Here is a 21,442-nt window from a genome sequence, read left to right as displayed (position 1 = left end):
GCTTTCAGCCAAGAATGAGGTTTGGCTGAGAACCCAGAAATTCATGAGAGTAGAGCAGCTCTTTGGGACATTTTGCATCCACCTGGAAGCGTAAGCCAAACGTTCAATCTGAAAGATGACACCAAGTACTGTATTGGAGTGTCGGCCTAGATTTTGTTCTCAAATCTTGAGTATAGGACTTGAGCGCACAACTTTCTCACCTAGAGGTCAGAGAGTGCTCCCTATTGTCTTTCATCAATGACCTCATGTCATCCTAAACCCCAAACTACCATCCAATGCAAATGTTAGCCCTGTTTTAGCCTGTGATATGGCACAGAAGAAACAAAATGCTCCTTATATAGAGGACATCATGGTAAGCTTTTAATGGAATAAGACTGTTCCATACTTTGTGCAAAAAAACATTCAATTCTCTGAATTGTGTCATTGTAGAGAAATCTGTGGCAGGCACTTAGTCATCAGGATAATGCCCTTTAGTGATTCGTCATTTCATACATGGCTCATTGACTCAATTGATCAGAGGTGGATATTAAGACATTGTAACAAATGTCATTATATTAACTTAGTTCTCTGTCTGAAGGTAGTGAAGAACATGAAAGTTCAATGCCGAATGAGCAAAAGACAGTACAAGAGGCTGTCCATGCTTTACACAAAGAGGTTACTGTTCCACAATCCTTAGAGGTTGACATGCTCAGAAAATCCGTTCCCAAATATTAAAGTAAGCAATCACAGTAACTATGGAATGAATGTCAGGATGAGGGGTTGAGTGGGAGTTATGATGGGGGTGGAGTGGAATTGAGGGGGAACAGTGAGGTAGTAACAGTGAAGAAGAGTGTAGAGAAAGAACGAGGTTAGAGAATGGAGGGAGAGTGGGGAGGATTTGGGGAATGGGGAGGGGGAGTGGTGACAGAGAATGGAGAAGGGGAGCGGGAAGAGTGGGGAGGGGGGTGCTGAGGGATAGTGGGGAGGGAGGGGGAATAGGGAGTGGGAGGTGGGGAGGGATAGTGGAGAGGGCGAGTGCTGAGGGCGAGTGGGGAGGGGGAGTAGGGGGAGTGGGGTAAGAGGGAGTAGGGGAGGGAAAGTAAGGAGGGAGAGTGGGGTTGGGGAGTGAGGAGGGGTAGTGGGGAAGAAGAATGGGGAGGGGGAGTAGGAGTAGGGAGTGGGGTGGGGGGGAGAGTGGGGAGTGGGGAGGGAAAGTGAGGAGGGAAGGGGAGGGAGGAGGGGGAGTGGGGAGGGAGCAACAATCCATTGAGGGCTTGGAATGAGGATGGAGATTGAGGTGGGCGTTCGTAGTGTTACAGAAATACCTCTGTCTGTGTTAAGTTGATGTTGCAGAGTTCCTGAGACAGAGACTGCGGGGAGGACCTTCACCCCACCATAGGCCATGACCGAGAGAGAGACAGGCTCATTGCTTCATGCTGCTGGCCAGTGTGCAGTTCCCTTTCTCTCCTGTCCCTCCTCCCCTGGGGAACAGCCATCCTGCATGCAACTGATATGATGCAAATTAAATGATCGTGTAAGACCAATGGTCAGAGACTGGAATTTCTCAGTCAGCCTGCTGAACCTATGTCCACATCTCAGAACAGGTTAAATAGTGGTTTAAGGAAAGGAGATTAAATGGATATGGGAACTGGGCTGTCATATGAGATAAGAACTACTGCGTTTGTGGAGGATAAGCACCAACATGGACTGGTTGGGTACATGTTGCAGTTTCCGTGTATGTATCAGCAAGAAAATAACAGATTCAAAATTACATCATTTAACATGGTCTTTATGGGAAATACATCTTCTCACCCACTGGGTCACCCAAAGTCAAAGTACATGTTTCTAGGTATAAAATGATGTACCTGTTGCAGCATTTGTCTGTTTCACTTATTCAGATTTCTGTATGCCACGTGCACCTGATTGGTACAAATTTCACATTCATGAAATATCATAGCTCGGTGGATTGTACCAATCAGCAGGTTGGGGTCAGGAGCACTGGTTGTGAAGTTCAAAGCATTTCCCAACCCAAACTAAGCTTCCATTAAACCCTGTAAAGAAGGCCTGCAAAACCCACATGGTCATGCCTGGACTGGAAGCAAGCATTGTAATATTACAGGAGGGACCGTGCACCTAGGCAGCACATTTCACCACCTCAGCTATCTGAAAGTGTTTTACAACCAATTAGTTATTGGAAAATTACAGACGCTGTTGTAATGAAAGAAGCATTAAATACATTAGACATTGCAAAAAGATGTTTTGAACATACTTGTCCACCTAGAAATGCCTGTAATAATGGTTTTTGTTGGAGGTCCATGCAGGAAGCCTCACTACCAGTTAAGGAAATTAGACAGAGTAACTGCCAACAGTTTCCAGCATATATCTATGCCTATGCCGTCCAGATATTATGATGTGGAATTCATGACGTGAGCACCACAAGTGTAACTTTCAAAAGGGTGGCACAGTGGCGCAGTGATTAGCACTGCTGCCTCAGAGTGCCAGGGACCTGGGTTCAATTTCAGCCTAGGCTGACTGTGTGTATGGAGTTTGCACATTCTCCCCGTGTCTGCATGGGTTTCCTCCAGGTGCTCCAGTCACAGTCCAAAAGACATGCTAGTTAGGTGCATTACTGTGCTAAATGCTCCCTCAGTGTACCGGAACAGGTGCTGGAGTGTGGCGACTAGGGGATTTTCACAGTAACTTCATTGCAGTGTTAATATGACTGAGAAGGAAAATGTTATATGATTGAGGAGGAAAATGCTCCATTCACGGAACATGTTGCATGTTAGTGTTTGCAAGGCACTGTCAATGGGAATTCCCATTGACAGCAGCGGGACCAGAGAATCCCGCCGCTCGCAAACAACTCTCCACCTCCTGCAGGCGGGAAACATGCGGCTGGGAGGCCAGAGAATCTCGTCTGTTGTGTCCAAAGTCCTTAAATTAAATTCGATAAAGCCATCTGAAGATTGATACATCTGAGGAGGAAGCCAGTGAGTGAGGAAGGTGCAGGCCCTGATTTATTCAAGGTGTTCCAAATAGATGCGGCAGTTGCCCTTATTTATATTCTTAACCGAGAACACAAAGTAATTATTATTTACTTAAACGTTAATAATTGTGGTGGATGTTACACATCCCGTGGAAACCACTAACACAAAAGAACTTCCCTAATGACCCCAAACAGAAGAAACTGATGGACAAGATTTCACTTTTTAGAACTTTTACTGTAACTATCAAGCAACAATCATCAGGAATTAAATATGAATCAACAGGCAAATTATATTCAGTAAAAACTATAGATTACACTTTAAATAGCTGAAACAACAAGTTCCTTTATTCACAGAGGAGGTCGGCAAAGTGTCCCATCAGCAGCTTACACCAGTCAAGTACCACGGGTATAATTTTCATCCAAGGGCATCCCTTTCCAGATCCCTCACATGTCTGGCTCACGGACTGAATCTCTCTGGCCCTCTTTCCCAGTTGTGCCACTATTTCCTTCCTTGGCTCCTGCACAGCCACTGGACTATTTTGACTACTGGTTGAAATTTCGCCCCTGCGTGTGCTTTTTTCCACTCAGCTGCCTTTTCCCTGGTAACTAAAGCCCACCAGGCTGATTGCTCAGATGTCTGATATCACAGCCAGGAAACTCAATTCACAACCCTCCCGCTCCCCTGCCCTGCATTCCCAGATGGAGCTTTATTCTTTCAGTTGGGGACTGTCTCAAAAGAAAACAGGTTTTGAAACTTCAGTCAGTGCAGACAACAGCTTGCAAACGACAAATTTCACCATAAGGGATTGCATTATTATTCAAGTTTGGAGCAATAAAAGTCCTGCTTCAAGCATGCAAATATAAGTAGCACCTAATGGTAACGATTTAGTGTTGCTGAAATTGTAGTTGGTACGTATAGATGGCATTGAAATATCTGTACTATTCCAATATTGGAATGAAGGCTTTGAGCAAATGTCCTGAATTTAAGTGTTTTAAGAAAGATCCTACTTTGGTACAGTTACATATGGTTACAAAGATGTTTGTTAAAGAAAGTCGAATGAAGAACAAAGTGAATTTTGTTTTGGATTATTCTGTCTGAAGCCAAACCCCAAAACAAAATACTCCAGATGCCGGAAATCTGAAATAAAAACAGAAAATGTGAGAAGTATTCAGCAGGTCAAACAGTGTCTGTGGGGAGAAAAACAGAGTTAATGGCCAGAATGTTACAGCCGTTCACACCGGTGGGATTTTCCCATCCCGCTGCAGTGAACAGGGATTTGGCTGAGCACCAAATTCTCCGACTTTGCTGCAGCGGGAGTGTGGCGTGAATGGCCGGTAAGATCACGCCCAATATTTCAAGTTGCAAACCCCATATAAGATGCTTATGTATTTTCATTTATTTAAGCATGAGCTATATTCCTTTACGATCGTTATAAAGCAGGCTATTTACTTTGCAGGAAACTTTTCTTCACTCTCTCTCTCTGGGAAATCTCTTGCTTCCAATTGAGACTTAGGCCGGAATTTTCCAGCTGTTTCCGCCGGCGGATATTCCGGTCCTGCCGACAGGAATCCCGGCAGTGGAGGGTGCGAACAACAATGGGTAGAAACCCATTGGCAGTGGCGGGGCTGGAAATCCCACCGCCGGCTATTGGCGGGCCACCTCCACTGCCACAAAGCACGCTGTGGAGGAGGGAAATCGCACCCTCTGTTTCCACACCAGATCATTTTCAACAGTTTAATCTTTAAGCCAGTGAGCAACGCCCACAGGACACCTTCACAATAGCTAAGGATTTTTCTCTCATCCAAAACCAATGGAAATATTTAAGTCTAATCATGACAGGGTATTAGGGTATATCACTGCCTGATTGCAAAATGAGGAAACCAGTGTTAAAGCCACATCACTATTTTCACTTACATTAGCAACTGTGGGAGGGTATATTTGACAAAAGTCTCATGTTAGAGGTGAATATAGAGCTCCAGTCCTAGCTCTGGTGGGTGAAATTGAACACTGGAAAGCCACACATGATTTGTGGTAGCTTCCAACTTCATTTCGAGAGATGGCAAGGACGGCTGGTGTTGGAAATAGACATTCCACGCCAGCATGTTGTCTAGAAGAAACAAAGCTGGGAACAACATTCTCAGAGACACCAAGTGAGCTGAACAAGAGGGCACAGGTTCAGGGTTTCTGAAGGACAACTCAGTGACAGAAACCAGGAAGTATTTCTTTACCAATTAAATGATCAACAGATGGGAGAGATTTCCTGGAAGGGTGATTGAGACCAGAGCAGTAGCCATGAAAGACGGAGCTGCGTGCTGTAATGGGAAGACTGTAGCGTTGGTATTCTGGAATGATGACAGGAAATAGGACAAAAGCTCTTCTTCATTTACAACCTCCCATTCTTGCAGAGAGATCGGTAATTAATGTACACTCCACAAGTGTATTAGAGGAAATTCACTCTGCCCTCTGGCACAGGTGGTGCTCAATGTGGGCATGCCTGATGCCAACAACATCGCTTTAGTGCAAATGGATCTCCAATAAGTTAGAAAAAGAGAAGATCTTGTCAAAGCAATGTGATATTAAAGAATTGATGCACGGCTTATGACAAAGCTGATAGTCTTGATATAAATACAACTCAGTAGCTGTTAAGTAACTGGAGACCATCACTGTGAATGTTTACTGTCACTGGCACCTGGAAGTGTCACTCAAATCCGGGACTCGGCTCCTCCAATTTGTTGACTCAGGGACGATTTAGAAGGAAATAAGACAAAATATCAGAAATTCAGGAACTGCACAGTAGGTCCATCAGTACCTCGAAGATTCACACATTAAAGATCCTTTCGCACAGACTGGTTTTCTCCTTCAGATGCTGGTTGACCCGCTGTGTATTACCATCACCTCCTGATTTTACCTCTGACATTTTCCATTCTTTTACCTCTTCTGGTCAGCGTCCCCACCTTACACACCCCAGAAACCTGAGTTCATCCAAGATTCTGCTGCCCGCATCTTAACTCATTCGGAGAGCACCGTCCCTCCATCTCACCTATGCTCGCTGATCTACATTGACTCTCAATCCAGCAATGCCTTACTTTATGAGTTCTCATCCTTGCTTTCAAATCTCCTCACTCCTCCCTGTTACTGTAACGTCCTCCAGCCCGGCAAATCCTGCAGATCATTGTGCTCCTCCAATTCTGGCTTCTTCCAAAATCCCAACTTTCTTTGCTGGTGGCCAGGGTGCCTTAACCCAGAGCTCTGGGATTTCCTCCTAAACCGCGCAGGTCCTTTTTCTTAGCATATCTTCACACCTGCATTGTTTTTTTTTTAACCCTGTGGGGAGTAGTGAGGGAAGGATTCCCAATCTGATTCAACCACATTGTCAATGCTCCTTCCATGACCAACAAGTCACAGCATTGGACTTGAACCTGGAGCTTCTGATCCAAATGCAGAGGCGCTACCCACTGCACCCATTTGTCTTTTCCTGGTATCTCCTCATGGTGTCAGATTCTGTTAGGTAATACTCCCGTGAAGCCTCCTGGGATGTGTTATTATATAAAGGTGGAGGTGGGGTGGGGGGAGGGGGAGCACGATGGCACAATGGTTAACGATGTTACCTCACAGCGCCAGGGACCCAGGTTTGCATCCAGGCTTGGGTGACTGTCTGTGTGGAGTCTGCACATTCTCCCCGTGCCCACGTGGGTTTCCTCCGGCTGCTTCGGTTTCCTCCCACAGTCTGAAAGACATGCTGGTTAGGGTGCATTGGCTATGCTAAATTCTCCCTCAGTGTACCCAAATAGGTGCCAGAGTGTGGCGACTAGGGGATTTTCACAGCAACTTCATTGCAGTGTTAATGTAAGCCTACTTGTGACACTAATAAATAAACTTAAAAATATGAATGCAATGTGTTGTTATTGGTGCTTTTCTGAGTTGATTACTTTGTGGTTCCTGATTTTGGCCTTTTGCTACGTGAGGCGTTAGCAATGAATTGGCCGCGGGCTGTACTGTGATGAATAATCTGCTTTTCTCTGAGCTACTTTAATGATTGGAAAGATGAAGAGAATCTTTCAGAAAACTGTACAGCAAATCCACTGGGGCAAGGGATTGGGGAGGAGGTAACCTAGAAATGTCAGCCCCATCACACGTCATGGCTTACTAAACACTGGTTCAATTTCAAAATGCATTATAAACTGTGTCGGAGGTGGTTAAATCCCAAGCAGCGGCCTCACCTCAGCTGGGGTTCTGGGAAAGTTCTGGAACAACTCTGACAGCAGCACAGTCTCGGAGAGAGTGGCTGCGCAGCCGAAAATAGTAAGTGTTCACTCAAACGGCAGAATCAGTTCCCGTTCCGTTCTTATTTTAGTTCAAACTGCAACATTTCTCTGACTTCACGCCATTGAAAAACAGAATGACAAAACTTGCGTTTATTTATTTTTGTCGTTCACAACCTTAGGACATTTCAAAATGCTCTACAGCTAACGGAGTACTTCTGGAGTGTAGTTACTGTTATTATGTAGGAAACATGTCAGCCAGAGCCCAGGAGAGGGGGGGGTGTGGGGGGAGGGGGGGGGGTGCGCATAAGGTGCAAGACATTATAGCCCGTACTCTGGGGCCCAGCCTCATTCGTCCAGTAACCTGTCAATTAGGATGGTCTTTGTGTTGGATTGGCTGTTTTGGATTCTGACAGTTTCCAAAGAGCCAACCAGAAGCATAGATCATCCTGATTGACAGGACACTTGGCCAATGATTGCTGTTGTTCTGAACAATCATTAGCTGTGTAGGATGTGTCAGATTCTCCAGTTCTTCCTTTCTCTTTTAAGTTCAAGTTAATTTATTAGTGTCACAAGTAGGCTTACATTAACACTGCAATGAAGTTACTGTGAAAATCCCCCAGTTGCCACACTCCGGCGCCTGTTCGGGTACACTGGGGGAGAATTTAGTGTGGATGATGTATCTCATCAACATATCTTTCGGACTGTGAGAGGAAACCGGAGTACCTGGAGGAAACCCACGCACATAAGGGAGAATGTGCAGACACCACACAGTGACCCAAGCTGGGAATTGAACCCAGGTCCCTGGTGCTGTGAGGCAGCAGTGCGAACCACTGTGCCACTTCTTTCATGGACTGTTCTCTTTCTGTTGGACGTTGTCAGGCACTTTCCTCACTCTTCACTTAAGACCTGGCTGGAGCGCAAGGTTAGGTGAAGCAACTAGTGCCTCACTTCTTTGTTTAGTTTATCCCCAGAAGGTCTTTTCTAATCTCCTCCCTTGGTGGTGTGCCCTGACCCTTCCTGACCCGACCTAACTTCTCCTCCCTCGGGTCGTAGGTGTGGCCTGGACCCTTCCCGACCCAATGAGATCCCTCTTTCACCGAGTTGATGGTATGGCCCTAGCCCTTTGCAATATCTCCTCTCCAGATGGTGTGAGTGGGTGGTGGAGTAGTGGTGTTGTCGCTGAACTAGTAACCCAGAGGCTCAAGGTAATGCTCTGGGGACCCAGGTTCAAATCCCACCATGACAGACGGTGAAATTTGAACTCCATAAAAATCTGGAATTAAAAGTCTAGCGAAGACTGTGAAATCATTGTCAATTGTTGTAAAAACCCATTTGGTTCACTAATGGCCTGCAAAGAATGAAATGTGTCATCCTTACCTGCTCTGGCCTACATGTGACTCCAGATCCAGAGCAAAGTGAATGACCTATCTTAAGGGCGGCATGGTGGCACAGTGGTTAGCACTGCTGCCTCACAACGCCAGGACCTGGGTTCAATTCCGGCCTTGGGTCACTGTCTGTGTGGAGTTTGCACATTCTCCCCGTGTCTGTGTGGGTTTCCTCCGGGTGCTCCGGTTTCCCCTCCCATAGTCCAAAGACGTGCGGGTTAGGTTGATTGGCCATACTAAATTAAATCTAGTGTCAGGGGGATTAGCAGGGTAAATATGAGGGGTTACAGGAATAGGGTCTGGTGGGATTGTGGTCGGTGCAGACTCGATGGGCTGAATGGCCTCCTTCTGCACTGTAGGGTTTCTATGATTCTATTATTCCAATTAGGAATGGACAATAAATGCTGGTCCAGCTAGCAACGTCCACATCCCATGAATGAATTTTTTTAAAGTCCCTAGGTTTTTGTCCTTCTCCTTTGAGTCAATGGTGGCTGTGGGGTGTGCGTCATCAGATGCGAATGCAATGTCAGTATTAGTACAAGCCAACACCTTAGCTTGGTCATTATCTGCTCTCCTTTTCCTGGTGACTATGAGGTCCGTACTCTCAATCTGGCTCTGCTGCTTAAGCAAAAGGCAAAAAAGGTTTTATTAGCTAGCTCAGCTGCTCGGCGTGTTCTGATGGCCATTTTTATTAATTGCTCATTTTTATAATTATCAATTTATTGCTTTGGCCTTGATTTTTGTTTTGCCCAAGAGCTTGTTTATGTTTCAATCATACCTTAACTTCAATTTTTGCAAATAAGAGCTTGCAAAGATCGTGAACCTGAAGTGTTGGTTCTGTTCCTCTCTCCACTGATGCTGCCTGACCTGCTGAGTATTTCCAGTATTTTATATTTATATTTCCGATATTCAGCATCTGTGGTACTTTGCTCCCGTATTATTTGCTGGGCATTTGTAAATGTGGTTAGTTTCAATTTAAAATGAAAAAAATAGTTATCACTGAATTTAAAAATGGCATTTTTCTGTTAACAAAGTCTATTTGCATGGACAGAAACAGCGCTTTATTGCAGGTGAATTGGTTGTGCTGATTTACTCAAAGGATTTTTCCATTTTTAACCTCGCAAGTCTAACTAGGAATCATGCACCAGTCAAATATGTCACCGTTAATTCAAGATATTCTCATTTGTACATGGGATTGTTGTTTGCTGTGCTTGTGAAGTTCAAGTCTGTTGGATGTTGCTGTCTTGATATTACATCGGGTCAGGTTCAATGAAGCGGACCTGGTTACATATAATATCAACAACAAAGTTGTGTGTAATTGCCTGACAAAGCAGTGGTTGTAAAGTACATCACATGGAAACCTGCGTTCCCAATAGGCTTTATAAATAGAGACAGAGAGTAAAAATTGCAAAGAGGTTTTGCTGGACCTGGATACAACAGTTCAAACTCCACTGTGACTATGGTTCCCAATTCAGGACACCTGAAAGATGCAAAGGCTTTGTCCAGGGTTCAGAAGAGATATACTAGAACGGTTCCAGGGATTGAAAGATTATAGAGAAACTGGGGTTGTTAGAATCATGGAGTCATAGAGCAAAACAGCACAGAAACAGGCCGTTCAGCCCAACTGGTCCATGTTGACCATGGTGCCCTCCCAGTTGGTCCCAATTGCCTGCGTTTGGCCCATATCCCTCTAATCCTTTCCCATCCATGCGTTTATCCAAATGCTTTTAAATAACTGCCTGTTCTTCTCAGAACAAGAAGCCTGAGGGGATTTAAAATGATGAGGAGTGCAGATGAAGCAAATAGAATTTGTTGGCGATGGATTGATAATCATATGGCCCCCACTTAACTTCATTTCAGTTGATTGAAAAGAACAAGAGGCGAGAGGAGGAAAGGCTTTTACATAAAGAGTGGTTAGGATTTGGAACACACTCCCTCCCTAATATTGTGGTGGATACAATTTCAAAATAGTCTTCAAAGGGAAATTGGAGAGAAGCTTGGAGAAAAGAACTATAGGGAAAGAGCAGGTGGCAGAGGTCATGGAAGGACTAACTGAATTTCTCTTCCAAAGAATTGGCGCTAACTTGATGGGTTGTATGGCCTTCTTCTGTGCTGTACTATTTTGTTCTATAGGACCATCACGTGCGAAGGAAGCTGTTGAGGGTTAAAGGGGGTGAATAGAGGGACTGGAAACAAGCACCAGTTCCTGTGCTTTCTCTCCCTATTCCTGAAGACAACTAGTTTGTTGACACTAATGTGATCATAGCCATTTAATTGACATGCGCTGAGGAATTATCCCTCCTGTTCTTCTTGAAAAATAAAGCACTTATACATCTACCTAAAAGGTTGACTGGGCCTTGGTTTAATGTCTCATCTGAAAGATGGCATCTGCAGCAGTGCAGGAGTCCCTCATTATTGTACTGGAGCATGAGCTTTGATTTTTTTTTTCTCAAGCCTCTGAAGTGGGACTTCAATCTTCTGCCTCAATGGTGAGCATGCTGCCTACTGAGACACAACTGATAACTAATCGCAACAGTAACACTCAGCCTACTCTTAGATAATTAGCACATATCGCCTTCCACTGTGCAGTCAATTTATGTCATTGGGTTGCTGTTGTTCAATAGCTGCGCATCATCTTTGATAAATTGCTGCTGGTCCAATACATTGCAAGGCCAATATCAGGGCGCAATAGAAAAATAATGTAAAAACGCTACACTGTAAGTAGAATGTAAGTGGTGAGAACACGTTTCCTCCTAGCAACTCACAGTATCCAAGGAAGGTTTGGGGAGGAGTGTGTGGGATAATGGAATTCTTCATCATTACATCAATCCTTCTCCCCATCCATATTTTCTTTTATTTGCCTTGTCCCTGAAGATGGTAGTTAGAATGCTAAGCAACCCGCTTTTGTATCTTTCAGGGTCACTAGATGACAAGGGTGCTGGGGCCAGCGTCACCTCAAAAGGATTTATCCCGGCATCCAAAGGTAAAGGGGCCTTTCCAGAAAGATCCACCTGGAACCCAGAACCATCGATTAACCCCCCATGCAGTAACAAAAAGGACAAATGCCCTCTTTTGGTGAGCACCTCTCAATCTTGGTCAAACATGTTATACCTTTGGCTGTGAGGTACAGCAATGCTGAATGCAGATATCAATTTGTGTCGTAAAGGATGCGCGTTGTGACAGGATAATACTCTGACCAATTTTGCCGCCGGGTTTGCTAACTTAGCCAGTCACCACCCAAGAGGTGGACATGTTTTGAGAACAAGAGCAAGCCATTCAGCTCCCCGAGTCTGCACTGCCTGCATTTGGTAGCCTGCCCAGCTCTTTGTATTTTCTACTTCAACTTGAAGCTGTCCCATGCAATGTGAACGGATATTATGTAGAAACTACAGCACAGTGACAGGCTATTCAGCCCAACTGGGATATGTCAGTGTTTGTGCCCCACACAAACTCCACCCACACCTCCTCACCTCTCTGAAGCAACAAATGCCACGAGTCCTTTATCCTGAGTATGGTTATGTAATATTCCTTAATTGCATCTATGCTATTCATCTCAATTACTTCTTGGGAGGAATTTTCTCATCCCGCCTGCCACGGAAATCATAACGGGCAGGACAGGACCATGCAAAGGTCCATGGACCTCCGGTAGGATTTGTCGGTCTTGAGGTGAGCGTGGCCGGAAAATCCCATCTTTTATGTTTGAGGTAAATCTTCATAGCTCTTCAATTATTAAACAATGAAGCTCCTTTCCTGCAGGCGTATAGAATCACGGAACAACAGAATACTACAGTGCAGAAGAGGCCCTTTGGCCCATCGAGTTTGCACTGACGCATGAAATGCCCTGACCTGCCCATCTAATCCCACTTGCCAGCACTTGGCCCATAGCCTTGAATGTTATGATGTGCCAAGTACTCATCCAGTTACTTTTTAAAGGGTGTGAGGCATGCCGCCTCCACCCCCCCTAGGCAGTGCATTCCAGACCGTCACCACCCTCTGAGTAAAAAAACTTTTCCTCAAATCCCCCCTAAACATCCCACCCCTCACTTTTAACTTGGGTCCCTTCGTAACTGACCCTTCAACTAAGGGGAGCAGCTGCTCCCTATCCACCCTGTCCATGCCCCTCATAATCTTGTACACCTCAATCAGGTCACCCTTTAGTCCTCTCTGCTCCAATGAAACAACCCAAGCCTATCCAACCTCTCTTCATCACTTAAATGTTCCATCCCAGGCAGCATCCTGGTAAATCTCCTCTGCACTCCCTCCAGTGCGTTCACATCCTTCCTATAATGTGGCGACCAGGACTGCACACAGTATCCCAGCTGTGGCCTCACCAAAGTTCTGTACAAATCCAACATGACCCTCTGCTTTTGTAATCTATACCCCGATTGATAAAGGCAAATGTGCCGTATGCCTTTTTACCACCCTATTAACCTGCTTTCCGTCTTCAGAGATCTATGAGCAAGCAAGAGAATGGACTGAGTAAAATGGAAGGGAATCGGAGGTGTATGGTAGTAAAGAATAAAAAGAAAATGGTTAAGGATTGGATATGGATGAATTCTAGATTTATTGTGAGCACAAAATTCCAACTTGATTTATCAACGTCAATAGGAAACTAGGAACCAGCTCTCCCTTGTCTGTGCTTATATAGGGACACAGGAACAGGACTAGGCCATTCAGCTCCCCCCCAGCCTGTCCCACCACTAAATTAGAAGAAGGAAAGACTTACATTTATTTAGCCCCTTTGACAGCATCAGGATGTCACAAAGCACTTTACATCCAATGAAACACTTCTGAAGTGTAGTCATTGCTGTAATGTAAGAACCGTGGAGGCCAATTTAACCCACAACAAGCTCCCACAAACAGCAGTGAGAGAATGACCAAGAGAATGGGGATTTTTTGCAATGCTAGTTGAAGTGTAAATATAGGCGGAAGAACGTTCCTGCTTTGAGATGAATAGTGCCATGGAATTGTTCACCAATAAGGACTCCGTTAAATGTCTTTATCCAAAAGACAGCACCATGGACAGTGCAGCACTCATTCAGTATGCCAGTGATAGGCCTACCTTTTGTGTTTTAAGGCACTGAAATGGAACTTGAGTCTCAACTTTATAATTCAGAGGCAAGAGTGCTAACCACTAAACCATGGCTTTCACTTGAAAACTGACACATCAAACATGAATTCAAATTTTAATGCTTTGAGATAACTGTGCATGGACATTAGATTTAAATGCTTCGAATCAAATTCTGATGACCAGATTTGGATACTTTCTCGACAAACAGGAAAAAGAAGTGAAAAACTTGCATATTCACTTTTCACAACCACCTCAATTTTCACACCACAAAATCCCATAAACAACGGTGATGACCAGATACTTTTCTTTTTTGTAATGTCAACTGAGGAATAAATACATTGGTCAGGACATCGGGGATAACCTCCCTGGGAGAGAAAGAGATTGACACTTGAGAGGGAACAGTGAGAAATCGAGAGAACAAGACAACATTGAGATGGATGGGAGAACAGGAATAGTGAGAGAAAGAGACAGATGGAGGTAATCCAGTGAAAAGACATGCAGATGAATTGACGGAAAGGGTTGGAAACCAACTTTTGGAGACAGGGATTGCAACGGAAAAGAATTTGTGAAAACAGGAAGCAAGAAGATACAGATTACTCAGACAGAGCTGCAGTAGAAAAAGAAAGCAAACTGTAAAACCGGCAAGGAAAGGTTGACGAGAGAGAGAGAATTGAATTGCATAGTCAAAGGTTAGAGAAGCACCTCTAATAATTGGTTTCTAGGAGCAGAATTTTCCCATCCTGCCTGCCACGGGAATCGTAGCGGGCGGGGGCAAACCATGCAAAGGTGGGATTTTCCGGTCTTGGGGCGAGCGTGGCCAGAAATTCCTGCCCCCAAGGGCAAAATGTTCCCATCCCGCCCGCCACGGGAATCATTCATAATAGGTGCGGGGGAGGGGGGGGGGGACCAGGGAAACGTCCGTTGACCTCGGGTGGGATTTTCCGGTCTTGGGACAAGCGCGGCCAGGAAACTCCATCTTTAGGCGATAGATCATGTAGTGTGTTCTTGCATCTCACAATAGGTTTTAATGTTGGCGTAATTGTCTATCTATTACAATGTGACTGGGCTTTTATCCATTGAATTTTAAAACAGCTTCCTTCTATTTTAGTTGATACATGAATGCACTGTGATTTTGGTGAGAAGCAGCGAACTAAAGCAGTCAGGAATTATAATGGGAGTGAGCAAACAATGGGAGGGAGAATGATGAGCATCTTACAAGTGGATGTCATGAATCAGTAGCATCATGGTTTACAGGATTAAGGATTAATCTCGTGGGGGGCTTTGCAGTTACATTTCCGCACTATATCCATAAATAATTAAAGATTCAAATTTTCTGTACTCTGAGCAGTTATCCCAGTTGTTCCTTTTTGCATTCAACAAATCTCAGAGCTATCTTTACATATTTGTTTAATTCTCTGTCTTTTATCCTGAGAAGTCACAAAATGATTTAAGAGAGTTTTTAAGTGAGCACTGGGAGGAAAATATTGCTGCTTTGAAAATAAATTGATTCTCCGGAGAGGAAACGTATAGTGCTGCTATTTTGATGGAGATGTTGGGATATTATAGGTGTGTGTCTCAGAAGCAGGAGTCAATGCGCTATAGAACATGTTTGTCCCTGTGATTCACTAACAGTAGCAGCACGATGATATACCGAGGTTTGCTGTTCACATTGATGCTGCATGTGTTGCCATTTACAAGCCATACAAAGAAAATGATGGAAGCTTAACGACCCTTCCAGCCTCTCCCATAAAATAGTCTTGCAATAGAAAGGCTCTTCACCTCACCTAAAACCTCCTGATTCCCTTGGATGGGCAAAAAGAAAACGATAAAATTCCAGACCAATTTGGAGAAAGAAAATTTGGGAAATTCCTCTCTGATCCATCCGGGAGATCACTCCGGCCCTGGATGCACTCCACTACCCACCGCTGATGTCCAGCCTAAGCCCCGTGTCTGCTTACAGCAACTCAGGGAGCTGAATTTTGCTTTGGTTGTTGAGGTGACATTGAAGGCAGATGGACCTGCAATTTCCCACCATGGTCCCACCAGGATTGGGCAGTGGGCGGTGTGAGGTGGGGGGGGGGGGTGCAGGTGGGGGGGTGTGGTGGGCGATGGCTTCCCATCCTTCGAGTGAGAGATGAAGGCAACCTCTTGGTGGGAGACCTGTGGGCCAACACATCATCCAACTAGGAACCCACCCCGCTTCAGAATGGTAGTCTGGCAGCTGCGGCTGCTTTGATTTTAATAATGTATCAAATCTTTGCACCAGGTTTCTCCATGTTGGGACAAGCTTTCCCCTACCTACCGTGGCAGCTGCCACTTCTGATGGTGGGGGTGCTGATCTCTTAGTGGTGGGGAAGGATGGAGGGGTTGCGGAGGGGGGGGGGGGGGGTCTTATCAGTCTGTCTGCCATAGGAACCCCTTCTCAATCCTTATCTGAATGAGATTCCCAATAGTCGAATCCTGGCAAATGGCCCTGGTGTGTGTGGGTTCCCAATTTGCATTTTGTCCCGAAGATGGGATCGGGACCTAAAGATTAAAATCTAATCCAAAGGATTATTGTCTGCTGCATGAGGCAGCAGGCAGTTACAGAGATCCACTGGGAAAAGAACCACCTTCTGATATCTAACCTAGATCTAGCCTGATGCAACTTAGAACGATGTTCCCTGGTCCTCCCCAGTATTTATCACCAGGCCTGTTTTCAGACACAAGGCTAGAAGCAGAGCGGACAAGTGTTTCTGTTGGCCCACCCGCTGTTCTCAAATGGTCCTCAGCTAAACAGGATGGGGCTCAGCTACAATACCAGTGGCTGCTGGGATTCACTCGGAGCTTTATTTCTTGGCAGATTCCCTTTCACTGCTGATATGCAAAAGCAATCTACAGATTAAGCATAATCCTCGTGCTAGATTTCTTGACTGGGACCTAGTTTGACCATCTCAATGGACTGCACCATTGTCTGAGCAGACCCCACTTCACCTTTTCGCCCCCGTTCGCTTGTATGTAGGAAAGGAAACAAGGAAGGGTTGCATTCATGGAATCTTAGAATCATGGAACCATGCAGAACAGAAGGAGGCCATTCAGCCCATCATACTTGAGCTGGTTGTTTGAAAGACTTAGTCCCACAATCCAACCTTTTGCCAATAACACTGTGAATTAATTCTCTTCAAGCACATGTCCAGTTGTCTCTGAAGAGTTCAAAATAAATCTGGTTGCATCAGCCTTTGAAATAGTGCATTCTGGATTTTAAGATCTCTCTGTGCCTCATTTCCCTCCAGACAGCACCTTTCCTGACCTCAGAATGCCCAAAAGTGCCTTACAGCAAACTAAATGCATAGTCACTGGTATAATGTAGGAAAGCCAAGGCATTGGGGAGATCAAGGGAGACTAATCAGAGAGGGGGGAGGGGGGGTAGTAAGGAATAACACATTCAACAAACTTAGAATGTGACCAACTTTTTAAAAATCCTAATTAAAATTGTACTTTGAGCACTTATTTTGGTAGATTCTGGTGAACAATATGATAAAAGGATGACTTTAAGGTGGTGGTATGACTGGAAATTAATATGCTGGATCAGATTAGGTTAATGTGCTTTGGATTAACACCGACAGAATGGAATCAATTCCCATTTCAGCTGAGGTAGACTTGGAGCCTGCCTCCTGGCCCCAACTCTGAGAGAAGAAGGCAATAGCAAATCCCCATTAACAAAGACTGTCAAGGAACTGGCTCTAGATGGAGCATGGGCAGTTGGTGAGCCAAGGACCTGCCTTAAGTCAGAGCACACCTGAAGGAAGGATCAAGAAAGAAATCGCTTATCATATTTCAAAAGCACTTTGTTAAAATAGCAGACAGGGAATATCATACGAGTATTTTCATTGCATCTGTTACTTATATCGCTTAGGGAGATCTCTGCTCGTCGTTCAATGTCAGGAGTGCATCAGGAATTCTGCGGAAATCTAAGAGTTAGAAGAGAAGTCAGTGAGCTCTTTATAACAAAACGACAAAACGACACAGTAGCACAGTGGTTAATACTGTTGCCTCACAGCGCCAGGGACTCGAGTTCAATTCCAGCCTTGGGTCACTGTCTGTGTGGAGTTTGCACATTCTCCCCATGTCTATGTGGGTTTCCTCCGGGTGCTCCAGTCTCCTCCCACAATCCAAAGATGTGCAGGTCAGGTTGATTGGCCATGCTAAATTGCCCCTTAGCATCAGGGAGAATTAGGAGGGTAAATACATGGGGTTATGGGGATAGGACCTGGATGGGATTGTTGCCAGTGCAGGTTTGATGGGCCGAATAGCTTCCTTTTGTATTGTAGGGATTCTATGATTCTATAAAATGACCAGCATTATGGGAGCAATCTTCCTTGGATGTACAACCGGCAAGGAGCCTGGCCCGGTTTCTCAATTTGGGAAACTGCATGCACTCTGAACGTTACCTCTAGTAGACAGGGCCCCAAAGATGTTTGCACATTTACTAAGAGGAATTAGGGGAACGGCACTGAACTGGTGCCCTACTAGTCCTGCCAGTGACTCCTTTGTCTATTACCTGGCTTTGCTTGTAGATATGACTGGGCCAATTCTTCTGGCTAAAAATGAGGGAAGCCCAGTCCGTGCTTTTATCTTCAAACCTGGAATTGAACACCTCGTTCCGAACTATGAAGTTTGGGCCATTAATATTTCCCAATTGCAACAAATGGTGAGGGAATTGCTTGGTTAAGCATTTTATAAATAAGTGAACTTTGTTACCACTGCAGAAAACATTTTATAACAAATTACGCTCCTTGGGAGCTCGTTGGAGCTGTGAGATAGAGGCAAATCTACCTATCAAGGTGATGGATAGTGGACAGGAAAATAGAGGATCCCAAATTGTTCACCTCAGCATGAAGTGCCACACATGTGGTGTAAACATTGACTAAAGCTCTCCTTTACCAGTCTCTGAGTCAGAAGGTTGTGCATTCGGATCCCACAAAAATCAAAGTTAATAACCCACTGCATTACTAAACGAGTGCTGCAGTGTAGGAGGTGCCATCTTTCAGATATGGCCTTAAACCGAGGCCCCGTTTGTCCTCTGAGATTAAAAATCTCATGGCGCGGTTTCAAAGATGAGCAGGGGTATTCCCTCCCTGTTGTGGTCAGTGTTTACCCCTCACTCAGCATCACTATAATCGCTAACTGCTCATTATCATGTTGTTTGTGTAAATCTGCTGTGCACAAATTAACTCTTCTCTTGCCTAGATTACAACAGTAACTTTACTTCCAGAAAGTACTTAATTGGTTGTAAGTGCTTTTGGACATCTGAGATGATGAAAGGTGCTATAAAAATGCCAGTCCTTCTTTCTTACTTAGTGCACATTCACATCAAGCCTCAAACAAAGACTCCCTTTCTTCCAATTCCGACACCTACCATTCTTTGAGTGAATGACTATTTGTTAGTTTGTTTAGGATAACGTGATCGGCGCAGGCTTGGTGGGCCGAAAGGCCTGTTCATGTGCTGTACTGTTCTTTTATGCTCTGGACTCATGCCCAAAAGGAAGTGGATCGAGACAGGCATGGGGTCACTTCAGTGAGGTTTCCTTACAGCTGCCAGAGAGGGGAGACTTGCCCTCACATCTGTCTATGCTGAATTTAAATCAAGGCCCCAGAGGCGAAAGGACAGTGTGTCACTGCTATTACAAACCTTTGGGTCAATGGTAGCATTTCCTCATGAGAAGGTGCAGGATTCGAACCCCGCATCCAACATGTCCTAGTGAGTGTAGTTCAAAGTTCTGAATTCTGGATTGACTATCCAGTGTGGCGCACTCTTGCCACAGAGGTGGGTATGATGCCACCCCCTCCACCGTCACCCCCACCACCTTATCATATGGGTTGTGGAGATCCAGAAAATCCACATTGGATTCACCACCCTGGTGACTGGATGGCTGCTGTCAGACTGTGAGACAGCGCGTTATCCTTCAAATCCTGGGAAATTCACACTTCTTCAAAGCTGACATCTGATATGAAAATAAGAACTGCCAGACCTGACCCAGACCCATTGACTGGCACTCCTATCCCCAGCATTCTTTGTATCCACCTAATGGAATGAGATGAATAATTCTGAGGTATAAAGTAGGTATTAGCTAATGGGCAACAGAGCGACAAACTTAAACATCTGAAGATTTAATAAAGAGATTCACAGTTCAGCGCAACATTATGCTGAAATATTTGTTGTGTTTAAGTAATAATGGGCGGCCACTGTGCTACCACAGATAATAGAGAACAAACAGGTCAACCTGAAAGATGAGAACCCAGGTTAAATCCATTAAATTGACTCGCTATCCTCAGTCCCCTGGTACAGTACAGCTTATTTTCCCAGTTCAAGGCTCGGCACAATCTGATTCAGTTGTAAAAAGCTGCCAGAGGCATTCGTCAAACAAGTGAAACACAAACACACAAACAGAACAGCCTGAATGCCGTAAAACATCCCAGCGAGGCACATCTATGTCCAGAAGCGTCTTGGCCCAGAAGGTGAGATACCACCGAGACTGAAAAGTGTGGAGGCGATAAGATAGGACCTGCATTTCTGTAGCACCTTGTATAACCTCTGGGCACCCCAGTACATTGCCTATCCAGTGAAGATCCAGTGAAATTTGCACAATGCAAGCTCCCCATAATGCAATTCAATAATGACCAGGTAATCTGATTTATTTATCAGAAAAGTTGGTTGAAGAATAAACGTTGTCCAGGATACCAGGGACAACCAACCCCACTCCCCTTCCAAACAATCTCCCTCCCCACCCTCCACCCAACCTGCTGTTCTTTGGATTAGTAAGAAGTTTAACAACACCAGGTTAAAGTCCAACAGGTTTATTTGGTAGCAAAAGCCACAAGCTTTCGGAGCCTTAAGCTCTTTCTTCCTTGGAGCCGGCAGTTTGCGGTGTCGATGGTAGTCATGATGTGGAGATGCCGGCGTTGGACTGGGGTAAACACAGTAAGAAGTTTAACAACACCAGGTTAAAGTCCAACAGGTTTATTTGGTAGCAAAAGCCACAAACCTTCGGAGCCTTGAGCTTCCAAGGAAGAAGGAGCTTAAGGCTCCGAAAGCTTGTGGCTTTTGCGACCAAATAAACCTGTTGGACTTTAACCTGGTGTTGTTAAACTTCTTACTGTGTTTACCCCAGTCCAACGCCGGCATCTCCACCTCATGACTACTTTGGATTTGTGCCATGGAACTTCTTAAGCCCACGTTAGAGAGGGCCTCAGTTTAACAGCTCATCTGAATGGCAGCACCTCCAATTGTGTGGCTCTCCCTCTGTGCCTCACTGCAGTGTCAGCCCAGATTTTGGGCTCAGGTCTCAGCAGTGAGAGTTGAACCCACAACCTCCCAGATTCAGCGGTAAGAGTTCCAATTTTAGATTCACGTGATCAATCCTGTAGGTTTAACAGAGCGAAGCGAAGGGAGGTGAGGAGGCCTGATGATGTAGATGTCCTGGGAAAGACCAGGTTAGAGAGGAGACAAGACAATGGCTCCTGATTCCAGCAAAGCAAGGATCTAAGTAACAGCTAGAATCTCTAAATAAAGGATATCAATGAGGCATTGAACATATTCAAAGAACAAAGAAAAGTACAGCATAGGAACAAGCCCTTCAGCCCTCCAAGCCTGTGCCAATCATGATGCCCTAACTAAACTAAAAGACAACAAAGAAAAAGAAAAATTCAAACCTTAAACTCATTCTATAGATACTTGAAGAGAAAGAGGTTGGTGAAAACAAATGTAGGTCCCCT

General features: G+C 44.9%; 1 long non-coding RNA gene across 1 annotated transcript in view; it reads left to right on the top strand.

The window, feature by feature from the left end:
* Positions 1-21,442, top strand: part of LOC144510608 (uncharacterized) — a 70,966-nt gene that overhangs the window by 21,017 nt on the left and 28,507 nt on the right. Inside the window, exon 2 of the long non-coding RNA XR_013500656.1 lies at positions 11,534-11,691. This is a non-coding gene — a long non-coding RNA (uncharacterized LOC144510608). The remainder of the gene's footprint in view (positions 1-11,533; positions 11,692-21,442) is intronic.

The sequence above is a fragment of the Mustelus asterias genome, chromosome 23, assembly GCF_964213995.1.
Source record: "Mustelus asterias chromosome 23, sMusAst1.hap1.1, whole genome shotgun sequence".
Lineage (NCBI taxonomy): Eukaryota > Metazoa > Chordata > Chondrichthyes > Carcharhiniformes > Triakidae > Mustelus > Mustelus asterias.
This window is presented reverse-complemented; position numbering and strand designations above follow the sequence as displayed.